The sequence below is a fragment of the Protopterus annectens genome, chromosome 7.part0 (assembly GCF_019279795.1).
Source record: "Protopterus annectens isolate FY-2018-M chromosome 7.part0, PAN1.0, whole genome shotgun sequence".
Lineage (NCBI taxonomy): Eukaryota > Metazoa > Chordata > Ceratodontiformes > Protopteridae > Protopterus > Protopterus annectens.
In genome coordinates, this window is record NC_056739.1 from 255,937,537 (window position 1) to 255,954,515 (window position 16,979).

Here is a 16,979-nt window from a genome sequence, read left to right on the forward strand (position 1 = left end):
TGCAGAGGAATTTCCCCAGTATCCAGAACAAATTATCTGTGCTCAGTATGAATACTGAATTAGACTGTCTGTAAATATAAGCCAAACCCATGTCTCTAACCCTGCCAACTAAAAACAGGAAAACAAATATGTAAATAAACAAACCTTAAAATGACATCTTACTTTCAATGGTGAAAAATATAATGAACACCTTGATAGGGGCAAGTAAACATTTCAGGACAGTACTGGAGTGATTCAAGACTGTACGAGCTAACTAATTGGTCCTTTTTATGAAAGTGGCTCTCTTATTTTTAGTCCACTATTTCATATTGCAGATAAAGTAAGCCGGGGATGTGACCTATATAAATCAGAAAGTAGACCACAGTTTGGTACCTACAACATCATCTAGGCAAGTAGAAATGACAATAATAACCATCTTTTGGCTAACATCATGCTTTGGAGGAAGCAGGCAGAAGGCGGCATTTCATTTCATGGAACCAAAGCAACTGGATATGGATTGAAAATTTACTCCTTGCTCAGCCCTGAACTCAAATTTGTTTAAAATTTTCACTCATGATGGAGACGAAGAAATGACTGACTTTAATTGTTGTATTTATTGATCAAAAGTCGGAAGCATAAAGACTACTGCAAACTGAAGAGCAGGCACTCTTGAAGATTAGAAATAGAACAGTACTGGATGAATGCAAAGAGACAGTTACTCTGCATTTTCTAAATAAACAATACACATTGACAAAATAACATCACTGATATTTGACTTAATGAATCTGGAGTAGCTATGCATAACAAATGTGAAATGGCAGTAAGGGGATTACATTTTACAGAGGCCTGACTCTTAGACAGGATAAACTTAAAATATATATAATGTCACTATGTTGTACTGTACAATTCTTTTGGTTTCCATTTTCTGTGGTAGTAAACAAAATTTTGGACTCCAAAGAAAAAGAACAGCAAATAAATGTCCTGGGAATTCAAAGATGTTAAAGCAGACCAATTAAAACCATTTGCAGAAGGCTCAAGATTTTGCCAAAAAAATATTTTTCTTCATAACAATAGGTTGGCTATTTTATATGTACATTTTTTGCATGATCAGTCTAGCATGGTTTATGAAATACACAGGAAAAATGGAAGTGGAAAATGACATTGAAATATTTGTAAAACTCAGGAGATGTTCTAAAAAGGTACATTCCTAAAGAGGTATTCCCAAATATTGTGCATAGTCCCACACAGGCTGTGCACTAAATGCAAAGTTCCCAGTCTTGACATTAATGCAGTTTATAAGACAGAGTCACTTAACTCCAATCATGCACACAGTCACCTTCTTTGCAATTACCAAGGGCTTTGATTACACACAAAGCTCATACATTATTTCCCTTTCACAGAAAAGTATTAGGGATTGTGCAAATATTACATCAGACAAGTAGCTGAAATGCACTGGAAACATGAACATTTTTTATTTTATTCATTTATTTATTTACATTTGTTAACCGGGAGTGTCCGACTGGACATAGGTCCATTTTCAGCGGAGGCCTGGGGAGAAAAGCTCCACAGTTAAAATAAACAGACAGTAGTTACATTGGATTACATAGCAATTAACAATTTAACATAGCAATTACTTACAACATATTTACAGATGAAGAACATAGCACATCAGTAGACAACTAGAATCTTTATCTGTGAAATACATAACAGACATTAACAAATGTTACAATACGAAGTTCCTGCTTTATAATAAGTGCTAGGCTTATGAGCATCTGAGCTTGCTATAATCAAGGTAGTTAGTGGAGTGGAAAGAAAGGTACAGGTTGGATGGGGTGGTTGATATTAGAGTGGGAGTTGCAAGGGCATAGCCAGCATGTTTTTAGGTGCGCTTTTAGTAAAGTTTTGAAGTGGGTGCATGATGGTATGGAGGTATAACATGAAAGCATACCCAAAAATGAAGAAGTTTTGATCACAGAAGGATCATCCAATATCATCAAGAAAGTAGAAGCAAGAAAACTAGGTAGAGCAGTCAAAGAAAAACAGCAAAAGTGTCACTAATCATTGAAATAGCTACACCTGTCAATTACCATATGTCCTTTGTACTGAGAGATACAAACTCATGAAATAACTGAATTTTCAAGCAGAAAGCAGAGCAGTGTAGGATAACAACACCAGGCAGTGCTAATAGTAGTAATACTAATAGGACTAATAAAAAGACTTTTCAAGCAGACTCAGATATGCTGCCGATACATCCAATCCCATATGAACTGCAGAAGGAGGCAATTCGGAGTGCATTGCTGGTGCTGAGAAGAACACTGCTAGCAAACATCAAAGACTGAAGCAATATTAATTTCAAGAACTCTAATCATATCCTGACTAAGGAACGGTGTACATTCCTGTCTCTGTATTAGATATTCATGAGTAACATCAGCACTGAAGAAAATCACTGCAGATCTGAGTGTTACATCCTCTACTGACAATGTTTATCAGAAAGGCACTTAACATTAATCTGTGCAATCTACACCATTTTTTGTGACCATTAGTTTTGGTGTGTTTAGTAGCATATTAATAAGAAAAATCCTGTAGACATTGCTGGCTATTTTCTCTTTGTTTGTAAGATAAGAATGCCAGGATTTATATCTTAATGTTTTGCACTGTTTAGCTTTGCAATATAATGTTTCATAAGAGCTACTACTACTTTTTGCAATAAGGATACCCACCAGAAAAGTCTGCATAGCACACTTGGTCTGCCTTTTCATTGCAGCTCGACCCCCACCCCAGTAACTGCAACATTGTCAAATAAAACCACTTCTACAGTCCAGTTTCTTCCTACAGAGATTTCAAGCCAAGAATAACACTTTTTTAATAAGGATACCCACCAGATAAATCTGCATAGCACACTTAGTCTGCCTTTATCATCACAGCTCAGCCGCCCCCCCCAGCAATTGCAACATTGCCAAATAAAACCACTGCTGCTGCCCAGTTTCTTCCTACATTTATTTCAAGCCAAGAATAACACTTTTTAATAAGGATACCTACTACGTATATGTGACTGGATGTTTCAATTCTTATTAGTAGCAACTTTGGTCCTTTAATGGTTACTTTTTATTATATACCCATAGCCATCCCTTCCCCGTGTCAAAATTCTGGAAAAATGTATACACAGTTATTTACTACAATAACTGCTATCTCACAATCTTCTCTCTCCCTCCCAACATGGTTTCTGACTGAAACACAGCACCACCACAGCCCTAATTAATTTCTCAAACATTATCAACCAACTCAGAAACAGAAATTCAAGCCAGCAAGTAGCATCAGTATTCCAAGACATGTCATTAGCATTCAACGCTGCCTCCCATCAGAAACTCCTTAATACTCTTGCCTCATTAAACCTAACAAAGATTTCCCTTTCCTGTTTCCTAGGCTATCTTTCTGCCAGACAACAAGCAGTACAATGGAAATCCGAACTCTCACCACATCTGCCTGTCTCAGTCAGAGTCCCCCAAGGATCCATACTAGGGCCTCTTAATTTCACGATCTTCTCTAATGATCTAGCCTCATCCACAGCACACACTAAAGTAGTTCAGTATGCAGATGATTCAGCTTTAATCTGCTCAGCAGATACCTTACCAGACCTCCAAATCGTAGCTCAGCAAGCTTTTAATGATATAGAAAAATATCTAAGTAAATCACAACTAATCTTCAACCTAAAAAAGACACAATTAATGCTATTTACCAGTAGCAATCACCTGCCACCCCTCCTTTCACCATTCTCTCAGCAAACAACATAGTCATCCAACTAGTTGTGCATACAAAACTCCTCTGTATGACTATCAGTAACAAACTCAGATTTGACCAACACATGGCCATCACAATTAAGAAAGTTCATGTCAAACTCTGCTCACTTTACAGAAGCAAGCCATTCATCACTGACAATACCAGACTTGCCATATCCAGATCCTTCCTCCTCTCTATACTCTTTTATGCTTTCCCTAACTTTACCAACTTAAAAAGTCAGACTTAAGTAAATTGGAAACTTGCTATAACAAAATAGCCTGCTTTGCAGCCAACTTTCTTCACCAAACCCATCATTGTATTGCTCTACATAAATTAAATTGTCTCGAGCTAACTAATGTTTCCCATCTCTACCAACTTAAATTCACACTCAGTATCATTTTCCATCCTGAAAATTGTCCATCCCTCCTGGAATAGTTGTTCCCAATTCATTCCCACAAAGTCTAAGATCTGCAGACAGAAACTTTTGTGGGGGTGGAGTTCAGTTAGAAATTTTTCTTATCAAGGGTGATTTGTTTTTTTGTGTTGTTTCAGAGTTCTCTATAATGCTGGAGGCTGGAAGGGGTTTTGAGTTTGTTCCAGGTTTTCCATGCAGAGTCTCTATTCTGTGTGAGGGAGAGAGTGGCTTTAGTAATCCATGGAGCAAAGTTTGTTTTAACTCAAAATAGCAGAAGAGGTAAGCTGAGATGGAGTGGGAACCTGGGTGGAGATGGTCAAAGGAGGTGTTGCGGGGTCAGAGAAGTTGTCTGGAAGACCGAGGTTGGGATGAATATCTCCTGCAAGAAGTAGATTAAGAATCAGGAGAAAATGGGTATATCTAACAGGGTGAAGTAGGTGGAATTTGGATTTGAGTTTAGAGAGATGGGACAGTTTAGGAGAGAGTTTCTGTTTGAATAAGTGTAAGAACTGATGAGAGACAAGGGAAGATAGTATGTGGAAAGAGTGTGGAGTCAAATTATGTGAAGACAGGGGCGGAATGGTGGGACTGGAGGGTTGGTTAGGTAGTGGACTATGGCAGGATGTGATTAGTGAGAGAACAGTAAGTAGAGGCATTGAAAGGAGAAGGTGTAGGAGCATGTCTTAGCTGTAAGGAGGAAAGAGGAATGCTTCAGTAGGAGTGTGATAGTAGGAAAAGAATCAGGTAGGGTAATGCATTGCATTAGTGGGGGAGTGGTTGGAAGTATGAGTAGTAGCAGGAGTGAGGGTGAAGGAGAAAAGTTGACTAAGATGGAAGGAGCGGCAGTAAAAATGATGAGAGAAAATATAATTGGGTGGAATTTAAAGGGTGTGGAGGGGAAATGGGGTGTGGTCAGAACAGGATGAGGATAAATGTAATTGAAGTGGGGATGGATGGGAATGGGGGTAGGTTAGGAAGCGAAGTGAGCCTGAGCATCAGTGAGGGTGAACAGAGTAGGACTACGCTGACCAGGAAGAGAAGTGACCACCAAAAAACAATCAGTAAGTACAGTGAAGGCTAGAAGACTGCAGAAAAAGCCAAAAATGGACAATCACTCTTTATAATTGCCTTATTCTCCGAAGGAAAGAAAATTAGGCAGCAGTATTTAAAGAAAACAAGTATATTTTGTGGGGCAGGAGGTCTACGAGTCAGAGTCTGAAGGCACACAGTATGCAGGTTAAGATATGGGGAGAAATACGCCAGTGTAGAGAGAGTTTGTAAGCGATAAAGCTATGAGGAAAAAGAAGAGCAGAGCATCAAGTTAGATAAACAGGAACGGTCAATTCTAGGTTGTAGGAGCAAGGAGTAGGGGGGAGGGGTGTGCAGAGATGTGTTGTAGCTGACCAGGACCAAAATTTAGCTATCGAAGCAGAAGAAAATTGGAAACAGGGCAGAGAGTAATACAACACTGGCGCATAGACTGAGCTAAATTTAAATCTGTTTGTGGGAAATGTCCACCGCCATAGCAAGATTCAGAGAGGGAATGCGTGGTCTTCTTGGACTGGTGAGAGATTTCAGAACCTTTTGATGATGCAAGGGACCTGGTCAGCGAGCACACACCTCCGCGGTAAGGGCCCAAACGCTGGTAAAAAAATATCTATAACCATACTGTCCACTCCTTACCTCATTTTCTCCCTCTCCTCTGTGTTACTACTGCTACTATATATATATATATATATATATATATATATATATATATCTCATTATAAAATAAATCTCATTTATTCATAACTATTTAATACACACACAGTACTAATTTTTATTTTTCTCCCAGTGATCATTACTGAAATGCTTGTGTAATTTTCTTTTTTGAACTTGTATCCACTAGAAAACAGTATTGAATACTTCTTTGTATAGACTAACTGGGTGATGTGTATTCTGCATCTTACTATATGTATACTATTGTGCTATCTAACTATTGTATTTTACTTACATTTCTGTGGAGCTTTTCTTCCTGGTCCTCCTTTGAAAACGGGCTTCTGGCACAGTCGGACTTTCCCGGTAAACAAATGTAAATAAATAAATAATAAATAACTGTCTATAGCACACATCGTTATACATATTTTTATAGTACTATGGTTGTTATAGATAGCTGAAATAGTAAAATGGCACGATGTACAGAGGTGCACCATAAGGATTTCTCTACTCTGGGGGTGAAGCCAGCACGTGTGTGTGTGTGTGTGTGTGTGTGTGTGTGTGTGTGTGTGTTAGTAAATTCAAGAAGTTATTTTTTTGTTTATTAGGTGCTGTAAGCCTTATACGAATTCAGTAAGAAGTGATCTGATCGCTTAATCCTTAACTCTGTTTTAGGTAAGTACATTCTGTTTTTTTTCTTTCAGTAATGGTGGGAACTAGTCTAGACTCAAAATATAAGTCTCTATTGACAAAAGAAGAAAAAGAAAAAAACCTGGATGTCCTCAGTCTCTTGATCAATAAAGTTCTTAATTGCATTTTTAGTTAAAAATGATTACTAGAAGCAATTAATAAGAAATTCTCTACTTGAATGCCAAAGTGGCTTTCTTAGAATCAGCAGCTGGTTAAGATGTCCTGAATACATCTTTATTAGACACTCAGACTAACCTGCAGGAAAACTGGACAGCTATTGCCAAGCTCTCACAAAAAAAAAAATAAATAAAAAAAATAAAAAATCAAAGACCTAGAAAATAGACTGACGTGGAAAAACATTCTCCTAGTTTGTTTAAAGGTAGGCTATGAACAAATATAATTGAATTTTTTTTTTGCAAAACTCTTTATCTGAAATGTTAGATATTAGTGAGATAGTAGAAACAGAGAGTGCAGAAAACATTACAGCTGCTTCATAAACTGGGCCATCCTCCAAGGCAAATCATCATAAAGTTTCTTAAATTATGCAGACAGAGAAAAATCTTTATCAAAGTTAAAGAATTCAAAGATTGCACTTTAAAAGGACAAAACGTTCATCTTTTTCAGGACTTCTTCCATGATTTGATGTTCCAACTTAAAACATTCACCCAGATTAGGTCATGTTGCTATAAAAATGGTCTAGCACTGTTTTTCAGAAATCTAGCCATACTTTATATTGACTGGAAAGACAGGAGGATTCCCTTTGTGGATGAAGCCTTTTTTTTTTTTTTTTTTAATGAGGGCGTTTCAGAATGCTCAAATCCTTAACCTGTCTGTATCAAAACAAATCTGTGCACCAAAGTACAGATACTGGAAGTATGTCCCACTTTTCCACTAGCCAGAGCTATGAAATCTACCCCACTGGTAAAACATGCAGCAGCATCTCCCACAAGGGATTCAGCTTTTTCAATGGAACTATCAGGAGGTCCAGTAAATATCTCAGATGAGGACCCAAGACATAGCACATATCACTCACTGAGGCAAACTGCAAGCATACAGCTGTTTCATCTCCAAAAAGAAAGCAGATTTATGCTGCTTAAAAACTTACACTCACCTTAACATATAAAGTTGAGAATTATTTTCGAACACGCAGGAACACATTGAAACCTCAACCACCAATGAAGAGGTAAACCAACTAAAGTGAATGCACAAATATTTATTAACAGGCCACACAAAAATTGATATAAAGTATTGTCTAATATACAAAGGGCAAATAAAGACTTAGATGGTAGAATGTAATGTTGTTGGCAGACTGCACTGTGGAATAAGTACCTGGGCAGGATGGCTTTTATGCTTTGACCTGACTGCCTTGGTTACTGGTCAAGTCTATACAAAAGTGTATTTCCCCATTATCTCTATAGACAGTGAGAACATCAAATGATCATGACATTATAGGTAGCTCTTTGGTTGGTCAAGTTTTGACCTAACATTTCCTGTTGTTTTTCAATATTAGAACTGTATTGTAGTTCAGCAAGATACTGTCTGCTGTTACTATTAACTTAAAGAGGTTTGAACTTGAAGATTAAAAGTAACATGTTTAGTTCTTTGTTCTCATCTTTGCAATGTGAAGTTTTATTTATAAAGGAGTTTAAAGAACACCAATAGGCATGCTATATGCATACGATCAGTGCTAGAAATGTTTATTATACTTTGGTGAACATACCTAAAAGAGAAGGTATCAGACATCTTAGTTAGGAACATTAAGGGACTAACTTAGAATTCTTAAAAATATCAAGAAAGGAGGTGTTTAATATTAAAAATAGTGATAATCCAAAGTCTTTTAGTGTTGTATAATGTTTATGGTTCCAGCTCTGGACTTATTTTTTCCTCAACAATTTTCCAACACATTGTCACTCTTAATTGAAAAAAAAATTCTCAAATTGTGCTGAAGAGTAACTTTAACATGGTAAAGTATTAACAAATGTATCAACCTTCATTACCTTTGAACAGCATCTTAATGCTCAAATACTTATTTAGGCATGTGTGTGATGACTTGACCTGTGTGACATTGTCTGGGTGATGTCTAGGAGCAGCCTTGAATATACATTATTTCTCTCTTAGTGGATTGTCTCAAAGTAGGCTAGACAACTGGCTCTATTCAAGTTCTTTCCTCCTACAAGTATGAATGATCACAATAGTACTGTGCTCATTATCTGACCATCAAGCTCTTCTTTTGGAATGGGAACATGAAAGACTATCTGATTTGTATAGTTAACAATGGAGGTTAGAGCCCTTGGGTTTAGAAGATAACTCTTCATTTATTTATCTTATTTAATATTTGTTTACTGGGAAAGTCCAACTTGGAACAAAGCCAATGTTCAGTGGTGGTCCAAGGAGAAACACTCCAGATGTATGTCCTTGTAATGTGGGAGGAAACCAGAGCACTCGAAAGAAACCCACACGGATGCTGGGAGGACATGCAGACTCCACACAGAAGGCATCCCAGCCAAGAATAGAACCAGAGAACCTCTTACTGTGAGGCAACAGTGCAACCACTGTGCCGTGGTACATATGGCTGGAGGCTGGATAGTTTATAGATGGAAACCTGATAGGAGGCAAGACTATCTTTACCTATGGGAGTAAGTCAAATTTGAATTTAAGGACATACATTCCTCTGAAAAAGCATTATATCTAAGTAGATTGGGGTGTCAACATAAGACTGCAGAATTAGTACTTGATACATGAAGATGCCTGCCATCTTGCCTCAAATTCAAGAATAGGGTTCAGAATAAGCAACATAAGTTAGATGAGATTAAACTGAGCAGATTTACTAAAGTGTGACTAGGACTATAATTGGAAAGAGTTTAATTGCAAACATGAGCCAAAAGGAATAAGCCAGATAGACTCTTGGCATTTAGGCTGCAGCAGTGTAGGCAAAAGGAAGTCATGTGCTCCCTTATTGACATTTCCATGTAGAGATGAGCTGAAATTATATGATACAGCCCCCTTTGAAATTTCATAACCTCAGAATAAATTTTTCTTTAGAGAACATTTACATCCCTAGGCTGACTTTGAAGAAGACAGTGCCAAATTATTATGGTCTACTGACATTGAAAAGGTTAAAGAGGTAACTAAATTCCCACCTTTTCACCTGCCTCAAATGGGCTTGTGCTAAACCTGTATACATATATAGGTTTGCAATTATAAACCCTACTTCTCAATGTATTCCCTGCCATGTTAAAATCCATCCTTCGCCTATCTCTCTCTTCAAGAAAAAAGAATAATAGTAATCCTATTTCTGGGGAAGGATCTTGCAAACATGGAGAACTATAGACATATGCCCTTTATTAATAAAGCGGCAAAGTTATATGTCAAAATAAACAATTCACTCTGATGAAGCTCGGGCAGGCAACGGGCAAAAGCACTTAGTGATTTTTTATTTAATAAAGAAGTGCGGTGTTTTCCAGCAAGTTTGTGGATTTTTTGTTTTTATGTGTTAAAATCTTGGCAGATAGTGTTCATCTCTTATTGCTCCATCTCATTCATCATGTTTACTGAGGATTCTTAACTAACCACCAGAGGGAGGTTGGCATAATTGTTAAGATATTTGTCTTAAACCCTGCACCTTGTGTCTCTGAGTCTCATGTGGGTTAATTGGCTAAGCTTAAGATAGCCCCCAAGGGCAGTTAGCCACATACTGTCTATGAACGTATGAATATCCAGTGTAGATCATACTTGAGTAATAATTTTACTATCAACATGTGTATAAGATTACATGCCAGGGCTCAACCATTGATAGACTTTGGAAAAGTTCAAATTCAATGCAAAAAAAGTGTTGCATCATTTCATTAGGTAAAAAAAAAACTTTCATCAGTATATAGTATAGACAGTACTCCCCTACTAAATGAAAATGTCATCTGGGACCTGGACACCTGAGATAATGGTTCCCTCTCCTTGAATCATCATATGCAAATGTAGTCAGCAAACCCTTCCACTTAATGGAACTAATAATCGAGGATATATCATCCAGATGTAAAGATAGTATTCTCTTATATTAATCACTGATTAAACCAATCATGGAGTACAATTCCTATAGTCTTTTGGAATGTACTTCACTTGACAAACCAAACAACTAGAAAAGCCCTAACAGATCCTTACTATGAAGACTTCGGGCCCAAAGATCCAGAACTACAAAGAGAAGACAGAAGGTCTATCCATTTACTCAGTCTTACAGACTGATAAATGGTGAGTCGTGCCTTGGCTACCAAATGGAGATCATGTTCTTCTTCATCTACATGTCTAATACCTTATCAAACACCAGAACCATGGACCTATTTCTTTGCCACCAGACAAATAAAATGATAGAGAAACAAATCCGTTCTGAAGGACTTCTCTTCATTCTAGAATAAGATGCTCCTGCAAACTAAAGCACTGAGCTACATTATCAGCCCTCAAACAGAACCTGAATGATAGTCCCAGGATAACATTGAAAGTACGCCATCCTAACTGGCCTAGTTGTCCTTGGTATATGAGGTATAGCCTGATGTTGGGTAATGGCAATGCATTGATGCTCATGAGAATACATTTCTTTAAAACGCTTATGAATTCTATGAATGTTATGATTCCATTTAATGGATGTATCTATGGCAAACCATTTATGAATATACTGAAGCAATAAGTGTCCCATACTGGAAACCTTCTGCCAGGGTCTTTGCTAGTTCAATGCTTTCTAATATTTTAAAATTGAAATGAGGAACTTGACAAGGAAGCCCACTTTCTCCCTCTTTATTCTTAAGAACCACAAACCTACTAACCAGGACAATCACCTATACACTATCACTTCATAGCAAGAATCTAGAGTGCAAAGAGGTAAGAGCCCTGCTGCTTGCTGATGGTTGTCTAAGGTTAACTAAGTCTACTAAATATGATATGAAGTCCCCTTCCCAGAATTTTTAATCAGTCATAGGGATGTCAGAGCTAAACATTAACATTACCAAGTCAGCAATGTTACCAGATAGCCAAGCTGCAAAACAATTGATATTAGAGGAAACTTCTCTTAATTAGAAATGGTAGACCAAACCTCTTAGATACCATTGCATAGAGATCCACTCAGCTATATCAACTATGATTAATAAAAACATATTGAGTGTATGGTCTGACTTGAAAGCTATAGACACTCAAGGCAGAGGCTACATTGTCATTTATTAGGCAGAATAAATGACATCCAGATGATTTTTCATCAAAACGTGTTTACATTCTTTTCATTCAAATAAGTCACAGTTAACTAATCTCCAAAAGTTAATGATGAATCATATTTGGGACAATGGACACCAAAAGATTCCATGAATCATTCTACATACCACTTTGATGAAGGGAGGGTTATATCTTCCTGGTATTAAAATTATTTGGCTGCCTTCATTATACAAAGAACCCCACCTGTATCTATGAATGAACCTCCCCTCTGGACCAGGCTTGAAGCCAGGAGACCTGGATGCCCCTCCCCAAATGGAAAATTCCAGTAATAGTAATAATAATAATAGTAATAGGATTCGCAATGCTGTACCTTCTCTGTTCATGGGTCTATTAGCATGCAGTCATAGCCATTCCAATTCCAGATTAACACAGGCACTGTGGGAACTTCATCTGCATGCATAATACACACTTGGACTACTTCAGGTATGCAGCTGTGTATGAACATATTCTTGTGTGCAACAGAACTTTGCATTGCATAGGGCTGTGGTATGAGAGGTTTAATAAGAAGCAGCCCTACACAGCTGAGGGATATGTTTCTGAATACAGCCCTTAGCTATTAATGAGGGCAAAGGGTAGTTGCATTGTTTTACACAAACCGGGATACATAAATATAAAGATCTGTTATGCAAAATTGTTAAAGTTAATTAATTTTCTCGGATTAATGGCAAATGGAATAAAATCTCAGATAACTGATTATGAAAAATATATAAAAGGATCTATTCCAAAACAGGAACAATATGTACAGGAAGTTAAATTAAATTTTAATTCACTCTGCTGATGCTATGTGAATATGTTTGCATGCACATTTTTTCAAGATGATTAAATTTGGCAATTTATAACACAGACAGTTAAACTTTCATGTACACATTATGACAATAATTGTATAAATATGGTACTTATAAGAAAGAAAGCATCTATTATTTTATATTTTCTTTCAGGTTTCAGGTGCATGTTTATCAAAGGGTGCAAGCAATCATTTTTGCCATTAATGAAATAAATGAAAACCAAAACCTTCTGCCAAATATATCCTTGGGATTTGCAGTTTATGATTCATGCAACATAGCACAAAAGGCATTAACGAGTATAATAGGACTAACATCTGGATGTCTAAATACAGTACCAAACTATCATTGTTGTGGGTTCTCCTCTGTTGCAGGCGTGTTAGGAGTAAAAGCAACTTCAGGTGTCATAAATTCTTTAATAGGATTATTTAAATATCCTCAGGTAAGGATATAATTTTATTCAGTTGTGTTGAATATCAAAGACAGCTGCAACTGCTAGTTTCTATCATAAATAATGACAAGAAATAAAAGCTAAACCAAAGCAGTGATGCACAGTACAGCATTTCAAAATAACAGACAGCAGTTTACATATGTAAAAGTAGGCTCATTGTACAGTTATATATAAACAAAATGATATACTGATAGCTCGTAGTCTGTAAAGAACATTCTGGAAATGCAGCCAGCATCTATGCAGCTGTCACTTCTTCATTCCCAACATACACTGGAAATTATATGTTTACTACACTTTTCAATTTCCTCTTGCAGTTTATTCAGCAGCACAGTCATCCTTCCCACAAAACAGTACATTACTAAGTCCAGAGATTTTACCCTTTGTTGTACCATTTGAACACATTACTTCCTCTTCCTGTTTTGTTTTTGTTTTGCTTTATTTCTTACTGTCTCTTTTCACCTTTTTAAACTACTTCATCCATAAATTTATATCTGGGCTCTGACTTATTCCTAGCTGCCCTTCCTATGCTGTGAGTATATCAATAACTCATTCTGGGCAATTGTCGACATCTAAGTTCACCTCATAGGCCTCCTGACTTCTCAGTGGGTAGAGTTTTGCAGCAACTGAATGCTACAGGCTGAAGATGAGGACTCAAGTAAAGGAGAAAGATACATTCAAAAATCGTACAGTAGCAGATATTCTACTACATTCAAAAATCGTACAGTAGCAGATATTCTACTACATTCAAAAAATGTACAGTAGCAGATATTCTAAGACATTCAAAAATCATACAGTAGCAGATTTTCTACTTTCAAGTGTGACCTGCAGATGCAGAATGTAAGCAGTCAGGAATGAATAATATAGACAGCCTGGCTTTTTTAGCACAACACTTCATCTGTCCTCATAGTGTCACCCACACTCATGCTGCCCCACAATGCTGTCAAAACCTGCTCTTCTGTTCCTGCACATACATCAAGGAGAGTACATACAAAATGTCCGCATGAACTTTATAGTCTCCATAATTATTTCTTCTTTTCCAAACTCTGGAAAACCAGGATAATTCCTACTACATTTTTGTAAATATCTGAATAATAATTTTGTCCATAGTTCACTCCATGATTTGGAAAGGATTCTTTTGGTATACGCTATACATAATTGTTAGAAAATTAAGAGAAATAATGTTTTTATCATCTTTTTTGTTGAATTCTTTGTTCATTGGAAACACATTAAATGGAGAAAAATATCTACATCATTGTGGAAGAGCATCGCAGCACTCAAACACTAATTACTTACAACCCAAAGAAACACTAATTATAACCCTACTTATAACCCAAAGAAACACTAATAATAACCCTAGTTATAATCCAAAGAAACATTAATTATAACCCTACTTATTACCCAAGGAAACACTAATTATAACCCTACTTATTACCCAAGGAAATGCTAATTATAAGCCTACTTATAACCCAAAGAAACACTACTTAAAACCCAAGGAAACACTAATTATAACCCTACTTATAACCCAAAGAAACACTAATTATAACCCTACTTATAACCCAAAGAAACACTAATTATAACCCTACTTATAACCCAAAGAAACACTAATTATAATCCTACTTATAACCCAAAGAAACATTAATTATAACCCTACTTATTACCCAAAGAAACACTAATTATTACTCTACTTCTAACCCAAAGAAACACTAATTATAACCCTACTTATTACCCAAAGAAACACTAATTATAACCCTACTTATAACCCAAAGAAACACTAATTATAACCCTACTTATAACCCAAAGAAACACTAATTATAACCCTACTTATAACCCAAAGAAACAATAATTATAACCCTACTTATAAAGCAAAGAAGCCACAGAGTCTTGGGGAAGGTTATAGAAGATGAAGAGGTTTCAGTGAATCACTTCTTTAGTAATTTCTCTACAATGAATTTAAGGTTTCAGATTCAGGTTTATCAAATGGTAGAAGCACTTTTTTTTGCCATTCATGAAAAAAATCTAAATCCAAATCACCAGGGTACACAATGCGGATTCATTTTATTTCAATCCTTGACCTTTTGTAAATACTTCCATGGAATCTTCATCAACCTGTGTTATCTACTTTACTCTGTTATAACTCTCCTTACAGTTGTGTCCATCTATGCAAGTTACCTGCCTCTGCTGCAGTATTTGCTTCTCTTCATGCAGTCTTCCTCTTGTTATGTCCAATGAACATTCATTATTGTGTACTCTCTGTTTTGTTTAGCTTTAACCAAGCCATTTACCTTTTCTTACTACAGTAACTCCTTCTCCTGATGAAGGGTTTTATTCCCTTATTGTTTCTCTTTTGATATTCAAAAATGGTTAAGTGGCTATGTGTTAGTAAAATAAACAATGTCAGGCTAAAACCTAAGAAATCTGACATGTACAGCACAAAGAGAAACTTAATTCATTCTAAAAATGAAGCTGTTTTAATAAAATATAAAATTAAATAGGTGGTTGTGCTGGGGGGGGGGGTGTCCAATGTACCCTGCTGTGTGAGGCTGCATTCCCTACACCTCAGCAGTCTAACTGTGTTAACTCAAAGATTACCAAGGAACCAAGGAGAGAGAGTAAACTTAATTTTCCCTGTATCTCTAAGCCTTTGCAGACTTGGAGACAGTGTGTATTACAAGGCTTCTATGTTTAAGTATGGGGGAGGGCAATACACCCCACACAAAACCATACAATGGGGATAGTAACAAATGAGTAGCACTGCTGAAGCACTAATAAATGTTAGACTTTTTAAAACAAAACAATTTTACCATCTTTAACTTGAAACATTTTATTTTCAGGCAATCCCCCTTGCAGGAACTCTCAGTAGTACACAATTTATTGCTTTTGTTTTTCAAAAGGGTTTTATCATGTAATATGGACTTCTATGTCACAGACATGTTTAAGTACAGTAGTAGTACGGTTTGAAACAGGAAAAAAATACTTTTTTCCTTAAGTATATTTGTATTATTGTTTGCAAACCATGCTTCACTGTTGCTAAATATTCCAAATTAGGGTGTCCAGTGATCACAGTACAGTGACCATTTTCAATGCTGTTCATGTATTCAGAAAGTTAGCCGTCCTTTCTGGAACAAACACCAGAACTGTACTTAGCAGGGACATTTCAGCATTAGCAAAATCATACTTTAGTAAATCTACACTATAAAACACAGTGTTATCTATTATCATGTTACATTACTTGGTTATTTTGCTCCAGTAAAAATCTCTTTGTTGAAACTGCACATGCATAAAGAAAGTTAGTATTAAGCTACAGAACTTTTTGAAAGAAAGTGCTAATAACAATTGCTTGCATTTTTATACTGTACATCTGTGCTGGAAAATGTAAATTATCATAAAATGTACTTGACTACAGAAATCCGAGCTGGTATTTGTGCTGATTTTAAATGAGAATGAAGTCATTTTTTTGTACTGGGGATACCAAGACAATGTATCAGACATAAAAATAAGAGAAATGGAGAAAAATATAAATAGCAAAGCAAACATTAATGCATAACATAGACTGAAGAGAATTATTTCAAAGAGAAAGCAATAGTGAACACAAGGAGGATGCTTTTAGATTATTTGGCAGACAATTCAGGAATTAGGAGAAGTAGACAATGTTACTGAAAGCGGTTCTTCAACTATAGGAGGTAGGAGAAGAAGCCCCTGAGTTTACCTATAAGGTAGGCAACTTTTTTATGGCCCTATTTGAAAATAAGAGTACAATGGTAGATGGCAACAAGAGCCCCTAAACTGAAATAGCCCATACTTTATAAAAGTGAAAACACATAGGATATCAGCAAAAGATGATTTTACATGTAACTTGGACAATGTTGTTTATGTAGCACTGTGTGATAGGTGCTCATGATTCTATGTTTGGAAAACAACAATTAACCTAGGTACAAGGAGG